Source organism: Somniosus microcephalus, chromosome 4, assembly GCF_052327205.1.
Source record: "Somniosus microcephalus isolate GS21.2 chromosome 4, FLI_Smic_1.0, whole genome shotgun sequence".
NCBI classification, from domain to species: domain Eukaryota; kingdom Metazoa; phylum Chordata; class Chondrichthyes; order Squaliformes; family Somniosidae; genus Somniosus; species Somniosus microcephalus.
Genome location: NC_140990.1, coordinates 150714425 through 150732622, shown reverse-complemented (window position 1 = coordinate 150732622; position 18198 = coordinate 150714425). Strand labels below are relative to the sequence as shown.

General features: G+C 46.9%; 1 protein-coding gene across 1 annotated transcript in view; it reads right to left on the bottom strand.

The window, feature by feature from the left end:
• The window catches only part of LOC147119919 (uncharacterized), a 55454-nt gene extending 37521 nt beyond the window's left edge, over positions 1–17933 (bottom strand). Inside the window, exon 1 of the mRNA XM_085985313.1 lies at positions 17853–17933. The gene's annotated coding sequence lies outside the window, so the exon portion shown is untranslated. The remainder of the gene's footprint in view (positions 1–17852) is intronic.
• Between the last annotated feature and the right edge of the window lie 265 nt (positions 17934–18198).

Genomic DNA, 18198 nt, shown 5'->3' with positions numbered 1-18198 from the left:
CTCACGCGTTGAGAGAGGAATTACTGGGCCAATACATCTAGTTCCCTCGTCTAGATCATTAATATATATTGTGAATAGCTGGGGTCCTAGGACCAATCACTGCGGTACCCCACTAGTCACTGCCTGCCACTCGGAAAAAGACCTGTTTATTCCAACTCTTTGCTTTCTGTCTGCCAACCAGTTCTCTATCCAAGTCAATACCTTGCCCCCAATCCCATGTGCCTTAACTTTACACGCTAATCTCTTATGTGGGACCTTATCGAAAGCCTTCTGAAAGTCCAAATACACCACATCCACTGGTTCTCCCTTATCTATTTTACCAGTTACATCCTCAAAAAATTCCAGTAGTCAAGCACGATTTACCTTTTGTAAATCCATGTTGACTTTGTCCGATCCTGTCACTGTTTTCCAAGTGCTCTGCTATTACATCTTTTATAATGGACTCTAGCATTTTCCCCACTACCGATGTCAGGCTTACCGGTCTATAATTCCCCGTTTTCTCTCTACCACCTTTTTTGAATAGTGGGGTAACATTAGCTACCCTCCAATCCATGGGTACTGTTACAGAGTCTATCGAATTTTGGAAGATGACCAGCAATGCATCTACTATTTCTAGGGCCACTTCCTTAAGTACCCTGGGATGTAGATTATCAGGCCCTGGGGATTTATCGGCCTTCAATCCCATCAATTTCCCTAACACCATTTCCCTACAAATACTGATTTCTTTCAGTTCCTCCCTCTCATTAGACCCTATGTTCCCTGACATCTCTGGGAGGTTATTTGTGTCCTCCTTTGTGAAGACAGAACCAAATTGGTATTTAATTGGTCTGCCATTTCTTTGTTCCCCATTATAAATTCCCCTGATTCTGACTGCAAGGGACCGACGCTTGACTTCACCAATCTTTTTCTCTTCACATATCTATAAAAGCTTTTACAGTCAGTCAGTTTTTATGTTCCCTGCAAGCTTACTCTCACTCTATTTTCCCCCTCTTAATTAATCCCTTTGTCCTCCTTTGTTGAATCCTAAACTGCTCCCAATCCTCAGGTTTACTGCTTTTTCTGGCCAATTTATATGTCCTCTCCTTGGATCTTATGCTATCCCTAATTTCCCTTGTTAGCCACGGTTGAGTCACCTTTTTTGTTTTATTTTTATGCCAAACTGGGATGAACAAATTCTGTAGTTCATCCATGCGATCTTTGAATGTTTGCCATTGCCTATCCACCGTCAACCCTTTGAGTGACATTCCCCAATCAGTCCTACCCAACTCGCACCTCATACCATCGTAGTTTCCTTTATTTAAATTCAGGACCCTAGTCTCTGAGTCAACTACTTCACTCTCCATCTTAATGAAGAATTCTATCATATTATGATCGCTCCGACCCAAGGGGCCTTGCACAACAAGATTGCTAATCAATCCTTTCTCATTACATAATGCCCAATCTAAGATGGCCTGACAAACCTACTGGAGATTTTTGAGGATGTAACTGGTAGAATAGATAAGGGAGAACCAGTGGATGCGGTGTATTTGGGTTTTCAGAAGGCCTTTGGTAAAGTCCCACAAAAGAGGTTAGTGCGCAAAATTAAAGCACATGGGATTCGGGGTAATATACTGACATGGATTGAAAATTGGTTGACAGGAAACAGAGAGTAGGAATAAATGGGTCTTTTTCAGGGTGGCAGGCGGTGACTAGTGGGGTCGGTACCGCAGGGATCAGTGCTTGGGCCCCAGCTATTCACAATATATATCAATAATTTCGATGAGGGAACCAAATGTAATATTTCCAAGTTTGCTGACGACACGAAACTAGGTGGGATTGTGAGTTGTGAGGAGGATGCAAAGAAGCTTCAAGGCGATTTAGACAAGTTGAGTGAGTGGGCAAATATATGGCAGATGCAGTATAACGTGGATAAATGTGAAGTTATCCAAAATGGTGATAGATTGGGAAATGTTGATGTACAAAGGGACCTGGGTGTCCTTGTACACCAGTCACTGAAAGCAAACATGCAGGTGCAGCAAGCAGTTAGTAAGTCAAATGGTATGTTGGCCTTCATTGCAAGAAGATGTAAGTACAGGAGCATTGATGCCTTACTACAGTTATACAGGGCCTTGGTGAGACCACACCTGGAGTACTGTGTAGGGTTGCGAAGGGGTGAAAAGTTTCTGGTAAATTTCCGGAAATTTTCCACAGGAAATTTAGCGTGGGAATTTTGCCCAAAAAAGCACATGCATTGTTTTTTTTTGTATTTCTTTCATTTTTTTCCCCACAGGTCCTCTCTTAAAATTACTAACAGAGATGGAATTTTAATTATTAAGGAATTTCTTCTTTATCTTCTCTCTTGGCTTGTGTTTTAATAATTACAAGTTTTGTGTGTGACTGTGAACAAATGTGTCCTGATTGGTTGGATGAGCGATTAGCTCCCTCTATTGGTGATGTAGTGTCGTGTGTGTACAGGTCATGCTTCCATCACATGGAGCATCAGGAAAAATGTACTCACCCTGTTGCAATCGTGCTGATCGACTGCAGTTCGACACAGAGATGAATGCCCTTTATTTCTCTGCGTAGAACAATGCCACGTTTACCGTGGGATGGGTGGAAGCATTTTACCCCAGGCATTAAAGATGGAAAGACTGTGTACATGTGCAAACACTGTACAAAGCCATATGTAAAGAATGCCACAAAGATGCAGCAGCATTTATCCAAATGCAACAACTTCACTCAAAGCTCACAGCAATCAGCCCAGAGTTCCTCTGCTTCCATTCAAGAAGATGATGGTTCACATTCAGCATCAGGCTCCTTATCAGCAACTCCTGGCCCACTTGGAAGGTTCTTTGATACAATGGATAACCATAGCCAGAAGAATACAGATGAGTGCCATGCTCGAGCTGTATATGCGACAGGCTCACCCCTCATGCTCACAGCCTGTGTGTACTGGAAGAGATTTTTCAATGTTATTCGCCCTGCATACTGTCCTCCCACCAGACATGCTTTGTCTACGTATTTGCTGGAGGCTGAGTATAACAGAATCTAAGGAAAGCTCAAAGAAACGATAGAGATGGCAGACTGTGTTGCAGTTATCTCAGATGGGTGGTCAAATGTACGAGGGGAGGGCATCATAAACTACATCGTCTCCACTCCTCTCCCAGTGTTCTTCAAGAGCACAGACACGAAGGACAACAGACACACAGGCTGAAAGCAGTAATCAACGATCTTGGATCACAAAAAGTCTTTGCAGTAGTTACTGATAATGCTGTGAACATGAAGGCTGCTCGGGCTCAAGTGGAGGAGGCCTACCCTCATATTACGTCTATTGGGTGTGCAGCTCATGGGCTCAACCTGCTCCTCAAGGACATCATGGCCCAGAAATTCGGGTCCCAACGTGCGAGTACGGACGGAGTACTCACGCGTGGACCCAATGGAAGTGCCGGTTTCTTGCATGCACGGGAAACCGGCATTTCCGATCCTCTGAACCAAGGGGTTCAGAGGTCGAACGCGTGCGCGCAGGAGTCTGCGCGTTGAACTTCCCTTTTTTTTTTACAGGTTTGCCCGTGCGTGAAGGCCTCTACTTTTTGCACATCTAAAAACCAGGCGTAAGGAATTCATTTTAAAAGGTAAGTGGTCAACTAATTAAAATTAGAACATTTTTTCCACAGGTTTATTATTTTTAAATACTTTACAGTAAGGTAAGTGTATTTTTAGCCCTGATTTTTTATAAAATTATTTTTTTCAAAAATTTAAATTATTGTTTAAAATAGTTATTTAATGTTATTTATAGTTGATTTAAATAGTGTGATTTTTTTTCAAATTTATTTTAAGGTTAAGTACTGTTTTGGGCGCCCGGAGTTTTCATGAGTTTGACAGTTCTTACTGTCAAACTCATGAATGGACTTTTCCCTCCTCCGATTGGTTGCCCAGTGCTCATGTGATCCTAGCCGACGCATCGCACTAAGTACGCCGCTGGATCACGCAAGCACAGCGCACCGGGAGCTGGACCGGGCCACAGACAGGAAATCCACGCAGGCCCAGGCCTCAACTGCCGGCGCGCTAGGTAAGTGTAGGTCGGGGGCTTGCACCCGCGGGAAGCCCCCGACACGAATTTCTGGGCCCATGGGTTTGATAACCATGGAAACACTGTACAAGAGAGGCAAGCAAGTTGTTAAGTATGTCAGGAGAAAACAGGTAGTTGTAGCAACCTACAACTCCAAGCAAATGACAAAGAACAAGAACACCACACTGAAGCTGCCCAACAACACTAGATGGGGTGGTGTTGTCATAATGTACAACAGCCTTCTGGAGGGTAAGGAGTCACTGCAAGAAATGGCAATATCTCAGTCTGGGGATATGGAAACCACCATCAAGAAAATACTGCTGGATGATGTGTTTTGGGAGAGAGTGGTTAGCAGCCTTAAACTACTCTCACCAGTAGCATCTGCAATTGCTCAGATTGAAGGAGATGACGCTGTCTTGTCAGATGTTCAGGCTTTTTGCCGATTTAAAAGAACAAATCAGCATTGCCCTACCCACATCCCTGCTGCTCAAAGCAGAGAAGGCAATTGTTCAATTCATACAGACGTGTCAAGAATTTTGTGTCAAGCCGATTCATGCTGCAGCATACATGCTGGACCCAAAGCATGTTGGGAGACCAATACTTTCTGGAGAACAGATCAACAGCGCTTAGTGTGATTTCTACCCTCTCAAGCCACCTCAATCTGGACATGGGGGAAGTCTGGCAAAGTTCTCTACCAAGCAAGGTCTTTGGAATGGGGACGGGATATGGGAATCATGCAAGCATATCAGTGCACATACCTGGTGGAAGGGACTTTGTGCATCTGAGGCCCTGTCACCTATTGCATCGGTGATACTCCAAATCCCACCTTCATCAGCGGCCTCTGAACGAAACTGGTCACTTTTTGGGAATACGCATACAAAGGTGCGCAACAGGCTGACTAACAAGAGAGTGGAGAAACTGGTGGCTATCCGGGCGAACCTACAACTTACTGAGCCAGATACTGGAGTGTCCGCCACACAGCTAGACAGTGACACAGAGGAGGAAATGGACACGTCAGAGCCAGAGAATCAGGAGGAGCAATGATGAGTAGAAGACATAGAAGACTCATGAGTAGAAGACTCAAAGGGACAAAATAAGGACAAATTACAGGCTAAATAAGCGGACGCTCTTTTTATTTTATTTTAGAAGGGTCTTTTTGTGGGGGTTCAATAAAGTTCAAAATTATAAGCTAAATAATGTTTTGAAAGCCTGTTTTTATTTGTATGGAACAGTATGTCTATTTTGATGACAAAAATATAAGGGTCAGCGACAAAAACCATCAGTGTGCAAAAAAACTCAAAATTCCCATGGAAAGTTACCTCTTTTAAAAATTCCCGGAATTTTGCAACCCTAGTACTGCGTGCAGTTTTAGTCTCCTTACCTAAGAAAGGATATACTTGCCATAGAGGGGGTGCAGCGAAGGTTCACCAGACTGATTCCTGGGATGGCAGGACTGTTGTATGAGGAGATTGGGTCGACTAGGCCTGTATTCACTAGAGTTTAGAAGAATGAGAGGGGATCTCACTGAAACATATACAATTCTGACAGGGCTAGACAGACTGGATGCAGGGTGAATGTTTCCCCTGGCTGGGGGGGTATAGAATGAGGGATCACAGGATACGGGGTAGGACATTTAGGGCTGAGATGAGGAGAAATTTCTTCACTCAGAGGGTGGTGAACCTGTGGAATTCTCTACCACAGAGGCTGTGGAGGCCAAGTCACTGAATATATTTAAGAAGGAGATACTGTAGATAGATTTCTAGACACAAAAGGCATCAAGGGGTATGGGGAGAGAGCGGGAATATGGTATTGAGATAGAGGATCAGCCATGATCATATTGAATGGCGGAGCAGGCTCTTAAGGCCGAATGGCCTACTCCTGCGCCTATTTTTCTATGTTTCTATTCTATGTTTCCCTGACCTTCCTCCTTACCCCAGTATTTACAGTAAAGGAAGAGGATAACATCCCAGAAATCCCAACGAAACTAATACTGAATCAGGGACAGGGACTCAATAAAATTAACGCAAGTAAAGTAACAGTAATGAAGAAAACAATGACATTAAAGAGTGACAAATCCCCAGGACCAGATTGTTTCCATCCCAGGATTTTAAAGGAAGTAGGTGAGCACACTGCAGATGCCCTAACTATAACCGTCCCTTTAGATTGGAAAATTGCACGTCACTCTGCTATGTTAGAATGGCAAGAGGGGAATACCAGGGAATTATAGACCAATTAGCCTAACATCTGTTGTGAGGAGGTTGCTAGTCTATAATTAAATAAATACTTTGTTTCTGTCTTCACGGAGGAAGACACAAAAAACCTCCCAGAAATACGAGAAAACCAAGGGTGTGGCGAGAATGAAGAACTTAAAGAAATTATTAGTAAAAAAAACAGTACTAGCAAAATTAATGGGACTAAAAGTTGATAAATCCCAAGGACCGGATGACCTACATCCTAGGGTTTTGAAAGAGGTGGCCATTGGGATAGTGGATGCATTGGTTGTCATCTTCCAAAATTCTATAGATTCTGGAACAGTTCCTGCAGATTGGAGGATAGCAAATGTAACCCCGCTATTTAAGAAAGGAGGGAGAGAGAAAACGGGGAAATACAGACCTGTTAGCCTCACATCAGTAGTTGGGAAAATGCTGCAATCTATTATAAAGGATGCAATAACTGGGCACTTAGAAACTAATAGTAAAATTGGGCAGAGTCAACATGGATTTATGAAAGGGAAATCCTGTTTGACAAACCTATTGGAGTTCTTTGAGGATGTAACTAGTGGAGTAGACAAAGGGGAACCGGTAGATGTGTATTTGGATTTTCAGAAGGCCTTCGATAAGGTCCCACACAAGAGGTTGGTGAACAAAATTAGGGCACATGGAATGGGGGTAATATACTAGCATGGATCGAGAATTGGTTAACAGACAGAAAACAAAAAGTAGGGATAAACGGGTCTTTTTCAGGAAGGCAGGCTGTGACTAGACAGACTAGATGCAGGAAGGATGTTCCCAATGGCGGGGAGTCCCGAACCAGGGGTCACAGTCTAAGGATAAGGGGTAAGCCATTTAGGACTAAGATGAGGAGGAATTTCTTCACCCAGAGAGTGGTGAACCTGTGGAATTCTCTACCACAGAAGGTAGTTGAGGCCAACTTATTAAATATATTCAAGGAGTTAGATATATTTCTCAAGGCTAAAGGGATCAAGGGATATGGGAGAAAGCAGGGACAGGGTACTGAATTTGGATGATCAGCCGTGGTCTCATTAAATGGCGGAACAGGCTCGAGGGGCCGAATGGCCTACTCCTGCTCCTAACTTCTATGTGATGTTATGCTTTCATCTACACTGCCTACAATGCCGCCTATCTTTGTGTCATCGTCAAATGTGTGGCTCTCTATGCAATCATCTAAGTTGTTAATAAATACTGTGAATAGTTGAGGCCCCAACACAGATCACTGCAGAACACCACTAGTCACATCCTGCCAATAGAGTACATAAGAAATAGGAGCAGGAATAGGCCACTTGGCCCTTCGAGCCTGCCCCGCCATTCAATAAGATCATGGCTGATCTTGGGCTTAAAGCCACTTTCCAGCCCGCTCCCCATAACCCTTCACTCCCTTATCTTGCAAAAATTTGTGTCTCCACTTTAAATGTATTTAATGACCCAGCCTCCACAGCTCTCTGGGGCAGAGAATTCCACAAATTTACAACTCTCAGAGAAGAAGTTCCTCCTCATCTCAATTCTAAAAGGGCGACCCTTTATTCTGAGACTGCGCCCCCAAGTTCTAGATTCCCCCATTAGGGGAAACATCCTCTGCATCTACCCTGTCGAGCCCCCTCAGTATCTTGTGTTTCGATAAGATCACCTCTCATTCTTCTAAATTCCAATGAGTACAGGCCCAGCCTGCTCAACCTTTCCTCATAAGTCAAACCCCTCATCTCTGGAATTAACCTAGTGAGTCGTCTCTGAACTGCCTCCAATGCAAGTATATCCTTCCTTAAATAAGGAGACCAAAACTGTACGCAGTACTCAAGGTGTGGTCTCACCAATACCCTTTAAATAAAGGCCAGCATTCCATTTGCCTTTTTGATTACTTGCTGTACCTGCATGCTAATTTTTTGTGTTTCATGCACAAGGACCCCCAGGTCCCTCTGAACTGCAGCATTTTGTAATCTCTCTCCATTTAAATAATAATTTGCTTTTTTATTTTTCCTGCCGAAGTGGATAACCTCGCACTTTCCCACATTACACTCCATCTGCCAAATGTTTGCCCACTCACCTAGCCTGTCTATATCCCTTTGCAGATTCTTTGAGTCCTCTGCACAACTTGCTTTCCCACCCATCTTTGTATCATCCGCAAACTTGGCTACATTACACTCGATCCCTTCATCCAAGTCATTAATGTAGATTGTAAATATTTGAGGCCCCAGCATCGATCCTTGTGGCACCCCACTAGTTACCGTTTGCCAACCAGAAAATGACACGTTTATCCTGACTCTCTGCTTTCTGTTAGTTAGCCAATTCTCTATCCCTGCTAATATATTACCCCCAACTCCGTGAGCTCTTATCTTATGCAGTAACCTTTTATGTGGCACCTTATCGAATGCCTTCTGGAAATCCAAATACACCACATCCACTGGCTCACCCTTGTCCACCCCTTATCTTTAGACTTTGACCCCTGGTTCTGGACTCCCCCGCCATCGGGAACATCCTTCCTGCATCTAGTCTGTCTAGTCCTGTTAGAATTTTATAAGTTTCAATGAGATCCCCTCTCATTCTTCTAAACTCCAGCGAATATAAGCCTAATTGACTCAATCTCTCTTCATACGTCATTCCTGCCATCCCAGGTATCAGGCTGGCGAATCTTCGCTGCACTCCCTCCATGGCAAAAACATCCTTCCTCAGATAAGGTTTGGTCTAACCAAGGCCCTGTACAACTGCAATAAGACATCCTTGCTCCTGTACTCGAATCCTCTCGCCATGAAGGCCAACATACCATTTGCCTTCTTAACCGCCTGCTGCACCTGCATGCTTACCTTCAGCGACTGGTGCACAAGGACACCCAGGTCTCGTTGCACTTCCCCTTTTCCCAATCTATTGCCATTCAGATAATAATCTGTCTTCCTGTTTTTGCCACCCAAGTGGATAACCTCGCATTTATCCACATTATACAGGAAACTCTTTTTTATCCAGCACTGACAGGACCGGCGTGGTGCCTGTTTATCAAAAAGTCCAGATTACAGAGAGGTATAGTAAAAGGTACGAGAGCCCCGGAACACAGCCACAGATCCAGGCGTCCCTGTTGCTTAGCAACAGGTGCAGGAACCCCAGTTACACAGCCACAGATCCAGGAACGGCCACTAATATGAAGTAAAACTTACCTGAACCTACTCCTGAATTTTGCCGGTTAGCATAGAGATTTCCGGTTATTTAGGTGCCGGTAAATCGAGAGTTTCCTGTACTGCATCTGCCCAATCACCCAAGCTGTCCAAATCATACTGGAGTTTCTCTGCATCCTCCTCACAGCACACACGCCCACCCAGCTTTGTGTCGTCTGCAAACTTGGAGATATTCCCTCTTCTAGATCATTAATATATACAGGAAACTTCACGATATCCGGCACCGACGGGACCGAGCTGCTGCCGATCTATCAAAACTTCCGGATAGACCAGCGCTAATGTTGAAGGATACGGAGGTTTTCATCTCCGTATCTGACAACAAACACTGTTGCTTAGCAACAGCTTGTAAACACTCGGCCCGTACCTTGGAAGCGTCTCTGAAGCTGTTGCTAATCTACAGAGACGCTTTCCAGAGCCTGACTGTTAAAAAAATGCTAGGAGAAGAAAAAAAACCTCACCAAAACGGCTGCTGATTTCTGCTGTTAGACCGAGGTTTCCGGACATACAACCTCTGGATAAACCAAAGTTTCCTGTATTGTGAATAGCTGGGGTCCTAGCACCGATCCCTGCGGTACCCCACTAGTCACTGCCTGCCACTCGGAAAAAGACCCACAAAGGGATATTGACAGATTAAGTGAATGGGCAAAACTGCGGCAAATGGATTTCAGTGTACACAAATGTAAGGTCATCCACTTTGGAGCTAAAAAGGATACAAGAAGGTACTTTCTAAATGGTGAAAAGCTAAAAACAGTGGAGGTCCAAAGAGACTTGGGGGTCAGGTACATAGATCATTAAAGTGTCATGAACAGGTACAGAAAATAATCAAAAAGGCTAATGGAATGCTGGCCTTTATATCGAGAGGACGCGAATACAAAGGGGTAGAAGTTATGCTGCAGCAGCTATACAAAACCCTGGTTAGACCACACCTGGAGTAGTGAGCAGTTCTGGGCGACTGAGTGCGGTTTCAAGAGTACTGCGAGTTGGGTGAGTCAGAGTTAGGTGAGGAGTGGAAGGAGGAGCTCCCTTGCTTCGCCTTTGTTTTTCCTAACTTTTTACCCTGTAGGAGAGGCCGGTATCGGGAGCAGCAGGAGAGTAGTGAGTATTTAAACTCACTTTCGCTGGCTTTTTCTCAAAGGCCGGTCAATCTCGCAGACCGGCGGCGGCGTTCCAGAGCCACGCCATGATTCAAAAAGTGACGCGGGCAAGAGGAAGCAGCTGATTGGGTGAGTGATATGCCTATCAATTAGTCCAATAAAAGGCGACGAGTTAAGAACGTAACTGAAGGTTTTTATTGGCTAAATAACAGAGCCCACCCTCGTGGGTGATCCGATCCAACAGGGAGGAATACTAGCCAGTCAGCTACCTTTATACCTGGGCAGGTAATGGGCGGAGTCGGAGGTGGTCAGCCCAGGTATAACAGTGCGACAAGAGGCGACCTCGTGTAGTGATGTGACAGTGAGAACAGTGAGAACAATATACAGTGATAACTATAACAGTGGTTTACCACAGTGAGCACGGCCAGGTGAGTATTTATATATACTCTATAGTTTGACAGTTAAGGTTAATAGCTTATAAAGTTTAGACGGTCTTAATTTTTGTGGTTATAGTTTCTACGGTCTCTGTTGTGTATCGGGGAGTGCTAGTAACCAAGGGCCCTTGAGTATATCATTTAATTATAGTGTAATTGGTGGTATTGATTTGATTTAATTTAATTTAAATTAATTGATGAAGGGTAAGTCATGACAGCACAGCTCGGCCCCGTGGCATGCTCCTCCTGCACTATTTGGGAAATTTCCTGTGTTCCTGACGACCATGTGTGCAGGAAGTGTATCCAGCTGCAGCTACTGGCAGACCGCATTGCAGCGCTGGAGCTGCGAATGGATACATACTGGACCATTCGCGATGCTGAGGACATCGTGGATATTACGTTTAATTAGTTGGTCACACCGCAGGTAAAGGCTGCACAGGCAGGAAGGGAATGGGTGACTGCCAGGTAGAGTAGTAGGCGCAGGCAGGTAGTACAGGGATCCCCTGTGGCAATCCCCCTCTCAAACAGATATACCAATTTGGATATTATTGAGGGAGATGGCTTATCGGGAGAAGGCAGCAGCAGCCAACTTCCTGGCACCGTGGGTGGTTCTGCTGCACAGGACGGGAGAACTTTAGTGATAGGGGATTCTATTGTAAGGGGAATAGATAGGCGTTTCTGCGGCCGCAAACAAGACTCCAGGATGGTATGTTGCCTCCCTGGTGCAAGGGTCAAGGATGTCTCGGAGCAGCTGCAGGGCATTCTGGAGGGGATGAACAGCCAGTTGTCGTGGTGCATATAGGTACCAACGATATAGGTAAAAACCAGGATGAGGTCCTAAAAGCTGAATATAGGGAGTTAGGAGGTAAATTAAAAAATAGGATCTCAAAAAGCAGTAATCTCAGGATTGCTACCAGTGCCACGTGCTAGTCAGAGTAGAAATAGAAGGATATTTCAGATGAATACGTGGCTAGAGGAATGGTGCAAGGGGGAGGGATTCAAATTCCTGGGACATTGGAACCGGTTCTGGGGGAGGTGGGACCAGTACAAACTGGACGGTTTGCACCTGGGCAGGACCGGGACCGATGTCCTAGGGGGAGTGTTTGCTAGTGCTCGGGGGGAGGGTTTAAACTAAAATGGCAGGGGGTTGGGAACCTGTGTAGGGAGACAGAGGAAAGGGAAGCAAGGATAGAAGCAAAAGACAGTAAGGAGAAAAGCAAAAGTGGCAGTCAGAGAAATCAAGGGTGTAAATCAAACATGGCCACAGTAAATAATAATTCTAAAAGGTCTGAGTGTTAAAAAAACAAGCCTGAAGGCTTTGTGTCTTAATGCGAGGATCATTTGTAATAAGGTGGATAAATTAGCTGCGCAAATAGATGTAAACGGATATGATATAATTGGGATTACGGAGACATGGCTCCAGGGTGACCAAGGCTGGGAATTCAACATCCAGGGGTATTCAATATTCAGGAAAGACAGGCAAAAAGGAAAAGGAGGTGGGGTAGCATTGCTGGTTAAAGAGATTAACACAATAGTAAGGAAGGATATTAGCTCAGATGATGTGGAATCTGTATGGTAGAGCTGAGAAATACCAAGGGGCACAAAACATTAGTGGGAGTTGTATACAGACCCCCAAACAGTAATGCAGAGGTTGGGGATGGCATTAAACGTGAAATTAGAGATGCGTGCAATAAGGGCACAGCAGTTATCATGGGTGACTTTAATCTACATATAGATTGCGCTAACCAAATTAGTAACATTACTGTGGAGGAGGAATTCCTGGAGTGTATACGGGATGGTTTCCTGGACCAATATGTCGAGGAACCAACTAGAGATCAGGCCATCTTAGACTGGGTATTATGTAATGAGAAAGGATTAATTAGCAATCTTGTTGTGCGAGGACCCTTGGGCAGAGCGATCATATGATCGAATTCTTCATTAAAATGGAGAGTGAAGTATTTGACTCAGAGACTCGGGTCCTGAATTTAAATAAAGGAAACTACGATGGTATGAGGGGCGAGTTGGCTAGGATGGATTGGGGAATGTTACTTAAAGGGTTGACAGTGGATAGGCAATGGCAAACATTTAAAGATCGCATGGATGAACATGGATAAAAATAAAACAAAAAAAGTGACTCAACCGTGGCTAACAAGGGAAATTTGGGATAGCATAAGATCCAAGAAGAGGACATATAAATTGGCCAGTAAAAGCAACAAACCTGAGGATTGGGAGCAGTTTAGGATTCAACAAAGGAGGACAAAGGGATGAATTAAGAGGGGGAAAATAGAGTATGAGAGTAAGCTTCCAGGGAACATAAAAACTGACTGTAAAAGCTTCTATAGATATGTGAAGAGAAAAAGATTGGCGAAGTCAAGCGTAGGTCCCTTGCAGTCAGAATCAGGGGAATTTATAATGGGGAACAAAAATGGCAGACCAATTAAATACATACTTTGGTTCTGTCTTCACAAAGGAGGACACAAATAACCTCCCAGAGATGTCGGGGATCATAGGGTCTAATGAGAGGGAGGAACGGTATGCAATCAGTATTTGTAGGGAAATAGTGTTAGGGAAATTGATGGGATTGAAGGCCAATAAATCCCCAGGGCCTGATAATCTACATCCTAGGGTACTTAAGGAAGTGGCACTAGAAATAGCAGATGCATTGCTGGTCATCTTCCAACATTCGATGGAATCTGGAACAGTACCCATGGATTGGAGGGTAGCTAATGTAACTCCACTATTCAAAAACGGTGGTAGAGAGAAAACGGAATTATAGACCGGTAAGCCTGACATCGGTTGTGGGGAAAATGCTAGAGTCTATTATAAAAGATGTAATAGCAGAGCACTTGGAAAACAGTGACAGGATCGGACAAAGTCAACATGGATTTACAAAAGGTAAATCGTGCTTGAATAATCTACTGGAATTTTTTGAGGATGTAACTGGTAGAATAGATAAGGGAGAACCAGTGGATGTGGTGTATTTGGACTTTCAGAAGGCTTTTGATAAGGTCCCGCATAAGAGATTAGTGTGTAAAGTTAAAGCACATGAGATTGGGGGTAAGGTACTAACTTGGATAGAGAACTGGTTGGCAGACAGGAAGCAAAGAGTTGGAATAAACGGGTCTTTTTCCAAGTGGCAGGCAGTGACTAGTGGGGTACCACAGGGATCGGTGCTAGGACCCCAGCTATTCACAATATACATTGATGATCTAGACGAGGGAACTAGATGTAATATCTCCAAGTTTGCAGATGACACAAAGCTGGGTGGGCATGTGTGCTGAGAGGAGGATGCCGAGAAACTCCAGTATGATTTCGACAGGTTGGGTGCATGCGAGGTTATCCACTTTGGTGGCAAAAACAGGAAGGCAGATTATTATCTGAACGGCAATAGATTGGGAGAAGGGGAAATGCAACGAGACCTGGGTGTCCTTGTGCACCAGTCGCTGAAGGTACATGCAGGTGCAGCAGGCGGTTAAGGAGGCAAATGGTATGTTGGCCTTCATAGCGAGAGGATTCAAGTACAGGAGCAAGGATATCTTGCTGCAGTTGTACAGGGCCTTGGTGAGACCACACCTTGAGTATTGTGTGCAGTTTTGGTCACCTTATCTGAGGAAGGGTGTTCTTGCCATGGAGTGAGTGCAGCGAAGATTCACCAGACTGATACCTAGGATGGTAGGAATGACGTATGAGGAGAGATTGGGTCGATTGGGCTTATATTCGCTGGGGTTTAGAAGAACGAGAGGGGATCTCATTGAAACTTATAAAATTCTAACAGGACTAGAAGGATGTTCCCGATGGCGGGGGAGTCCAGAACCAGGGGTCAAAGTCTAAAGATAAGGGGTAAGCCATTTAGGACAGAGATGAGGAGGAATTTCTTCACCCAGAGAGTGGTGAACCTGTGGAATTCTCTACCACAGAAGGCAGTTGAGGCCAATTCATTAAATATATTTAAGAAGGAGTTAGATATATTTCTTAAGGCCAAAGGGATCAAGGGATATGGGGAGAAGGCAGGGACAGGGTACTGAATTTGGGTGATCAGCCATGATCTCATTAAATGGCGGAGCAGGCTAGATGGGCCAAATGGCCTACTCCTGCTCCTATCTTCTATGTTTCTATGGGCACCGCACATTTGGAAGGATATATTGGCCTTAGTGCAGCGTAGGTTTACCAGAATGATACCATGACTCCAAGGAGAGTTAAATTATGAGGCGAGATTACACAAACTAACGTTGTATTCCCTAGAATTTAGAAAGTTAAGGGGTGATTTTATTAAGAGGAACAGATAGGGTAGAGAGAAACTATTTTTGCTGGTTGGGGAGTCTCGGACTAGGGGGCATAGTTTAAACATTAGAGCCAGACCTTTCAGGAGTGAAATTAGGAAACACTTCTACCACAAAGGGTGGTAAAAGTTTGGAACTCTCCCGCAAACGGCAATTGATGCGAGATCAATTGTTACATAGAAACATAGAAGATAGGAGATTGATAGATTTTTGTTAACCAAAGGGATGTGGGCCAATGGCGGGTATATGGAGTTAGATCGCAGATCATCCATGATCTCATTGAATGGTGGAGCAAGATCGAGGGGTTGAAAGACCTCCTCCTGTTCCTATGTACAGCTGAACCACCAATTTAACCAAATCTCTTGAAGGATCTGCTCCCACCTCCCGGTCAGGCATTGCATTCCAAATCAAAGCAAACTTGTGTAAATAAATTCTCCATCTCCCCCCTGGTTACCGACCCATCAGCCACTGGAAACAGTTTCTCCTTTTTAAAAAAATATATATTCATATTGCCCTTGAGAAGGTGGTGGTGAGCAGCCTTCTTGAACCTCAGAAGGCAGTTATGAGTCAACCACATTGCTGTGGGTCTGGAGTCACATATAGGCCAGACTGGGTAAGGACGGCAGATTTCCTTCCCTGAAGGACCTTTGTGAACCAATTGGGTTTTTACGACAAAGCTGGTAGCTTTCATGTTCACCATTTCCAATACTAGCTTTATTTAATTAACTGAATTTAAATTTCCCAGCTGCCGCGGTGGGGTTTGAACTCTTATCTCCTGATCATTAGTCCAGGCCTCTGGATTATGAGCACCCTCGCCTCAGAGTCAGAAGGTTGTGGGTTCAAGTCCCACTCCAGAGACTGGAGCACAAAAAACTAGGCTGACTCTCCAGTGTGGTCTTCAGGAAGTGTTGCACTGTCGGAGGGGGCGGGACCGAGGGAGCGCCGCACCGTCGGAGGGGGCGGGACCGAGGGAGCGCCGCACCGTCGGAGGGGGCGGGACCGAGGGAGCGCCGCACCGTCGGAGGGGGCGGGACCGAGGGAGCGCCGCACCGTCGGAGGGGGCGGGACCGAGGGAGCGCCGCACCGTCGGAGGGGGCGGGACCGAGGGAGCGCCGCACCGTCGGAGGGGGCGGGACCGAGGGAGCGCCGCACCGTCGGAGGGGGCGGGACCGAGGGAGCGCCGCACCGTCGGAGGGGGCGGGACCGAGGGAGCGCCGCACCGTCGGAGGGGGCGGGACCGAGGGAGCGCCGCACCGTCGGAGGGGGCGGGACCGAGGGAGCGCCGCACCGTCGGAGGGGGCGGGACCGAGGGAGCGCCGCACCGTCGGAGGGGGCGGGACCGAGGGAGCGCCGCACCGTCGGAGGGGGCGGGACCGAGGGAGCGCCGCACCGTCGGAGGGGGCGGGACCGAGGGAGCGCCGCACCGTCGGAGGGGGCGGGACCGAGGGAGCGCCGCACCGTCGGAGGGGGCGGGACCGAGGGAGCGCCGCACCGTCGGAGGGGCGGGACCGAGGGAGCGCCGCACCGTCGGAAGAGCGGGACCGAGGGAGCGCCGCAATGTCAGAGGTGCCGTTTTTCTGATGAGATGTTAAACCGAGGCCCCGTCTGCTCTCTCAGGTGGATGTAAAAGATCCCAGGGCCACTATTTTGAAGAGGAGCATGGGTGAAGGGGGGAGTCCTGGGACCAATATTTATCCCTCAATCAACATCACTAAAAAACAGACGATCTGGTCATTATCACATTGCTGTTTGCGGGAGCTTGTTGTGCGCAGATTGGATGCCGCGTTTCCTACATCACAACGGTGACCGCACTCCAATAAGTATTTAATTGGCTGTAAACAGATTCGAGACATCGGGTGGTTGTTGTGAAAGGTTCTGGGTAAATGCAAGTCTGACTTTTATTTCAGTATGTTACAGTCCCCTTATGCTCTGTATCAAAAAACCTTCTGTGATTGTGAGCAGCACTTTTAAATCTGCCCTGCTCTCAGGAGCAGCCAGCCCAGCTGCTGCAGCTCTGTTGTTGCTGTCAGTGGAGACCATCTTGTCGCTGATGGCCACTCGGCAGCAAAATGGCGGCCACGCATGCTCCCTTGCCCCGCAGCAAGACAATGGGGGGAGCAGCAGCGTGTGAGATCAGAGCAAGTCCCTGCAGCAAGATGGCGGCCGCGTCTGCGCAGTCAGCAGCGGTAGGCTGTGAAGCAGCATTGTGACGTCAAAGCAAGCCTCACCTCTTGTGGCTCCTGCAGTAAGATGGCGCACGCGCACTGCCCCCGCTTTCAGCAGCGGAACAATGGGAATATGCCCGGTGACGTCAGACCGAGCCCTGCCTCTCGCAGTTCCCTGCAGCAAGATGGCCGCCGCGCATGCTCCCTGCCGCGGGCAGCTTCCCTCCTACCCCAAAATGGCGGCCGGACGAACTCTCCCCCCCCAACAACCCAACCCCCACTGCCCCCCGCTAGAAACCAGGGCCCGCTTCCAGAACCGGATCACAACCGCAACGGCGCCACGACGGACTCGGTGTGCAAACCCCACCAACACGTGCGTGAGTGAGTGCAAGGCCGCAGAGAAAAGCGGATGCGCCGCCGGGGCCGCTCCTACCTCCTCGGCAACGACTGCGAAACGTTTGCGATCCGTTCGCGGGCACTCTCCACAATGTACTGGCCCCGCGCCTGCGCACTGCCCCGCCCAACCCAGCCGACGCCTGCGCATAACTCCGCCCCACCCGCGCGGCTCCAGGGTCAGACGAGTTTAAACCCGCCCCCCTGTCACTCAGCCAGGCGGCCAATGCGGGAGCCCGCAAGGCACGTCAGCCGATGCACCGCGCGCGTCTCCGCACCAATCAGCGGCGGCGGGGGGTTGCGGTTTGGGGAGGAGAGGGGCGGGGCTCGACGGGGGAGCTGTCAATCAAACGCTGGGCGCATCGGTGCCGGAGAACACAGGGAGC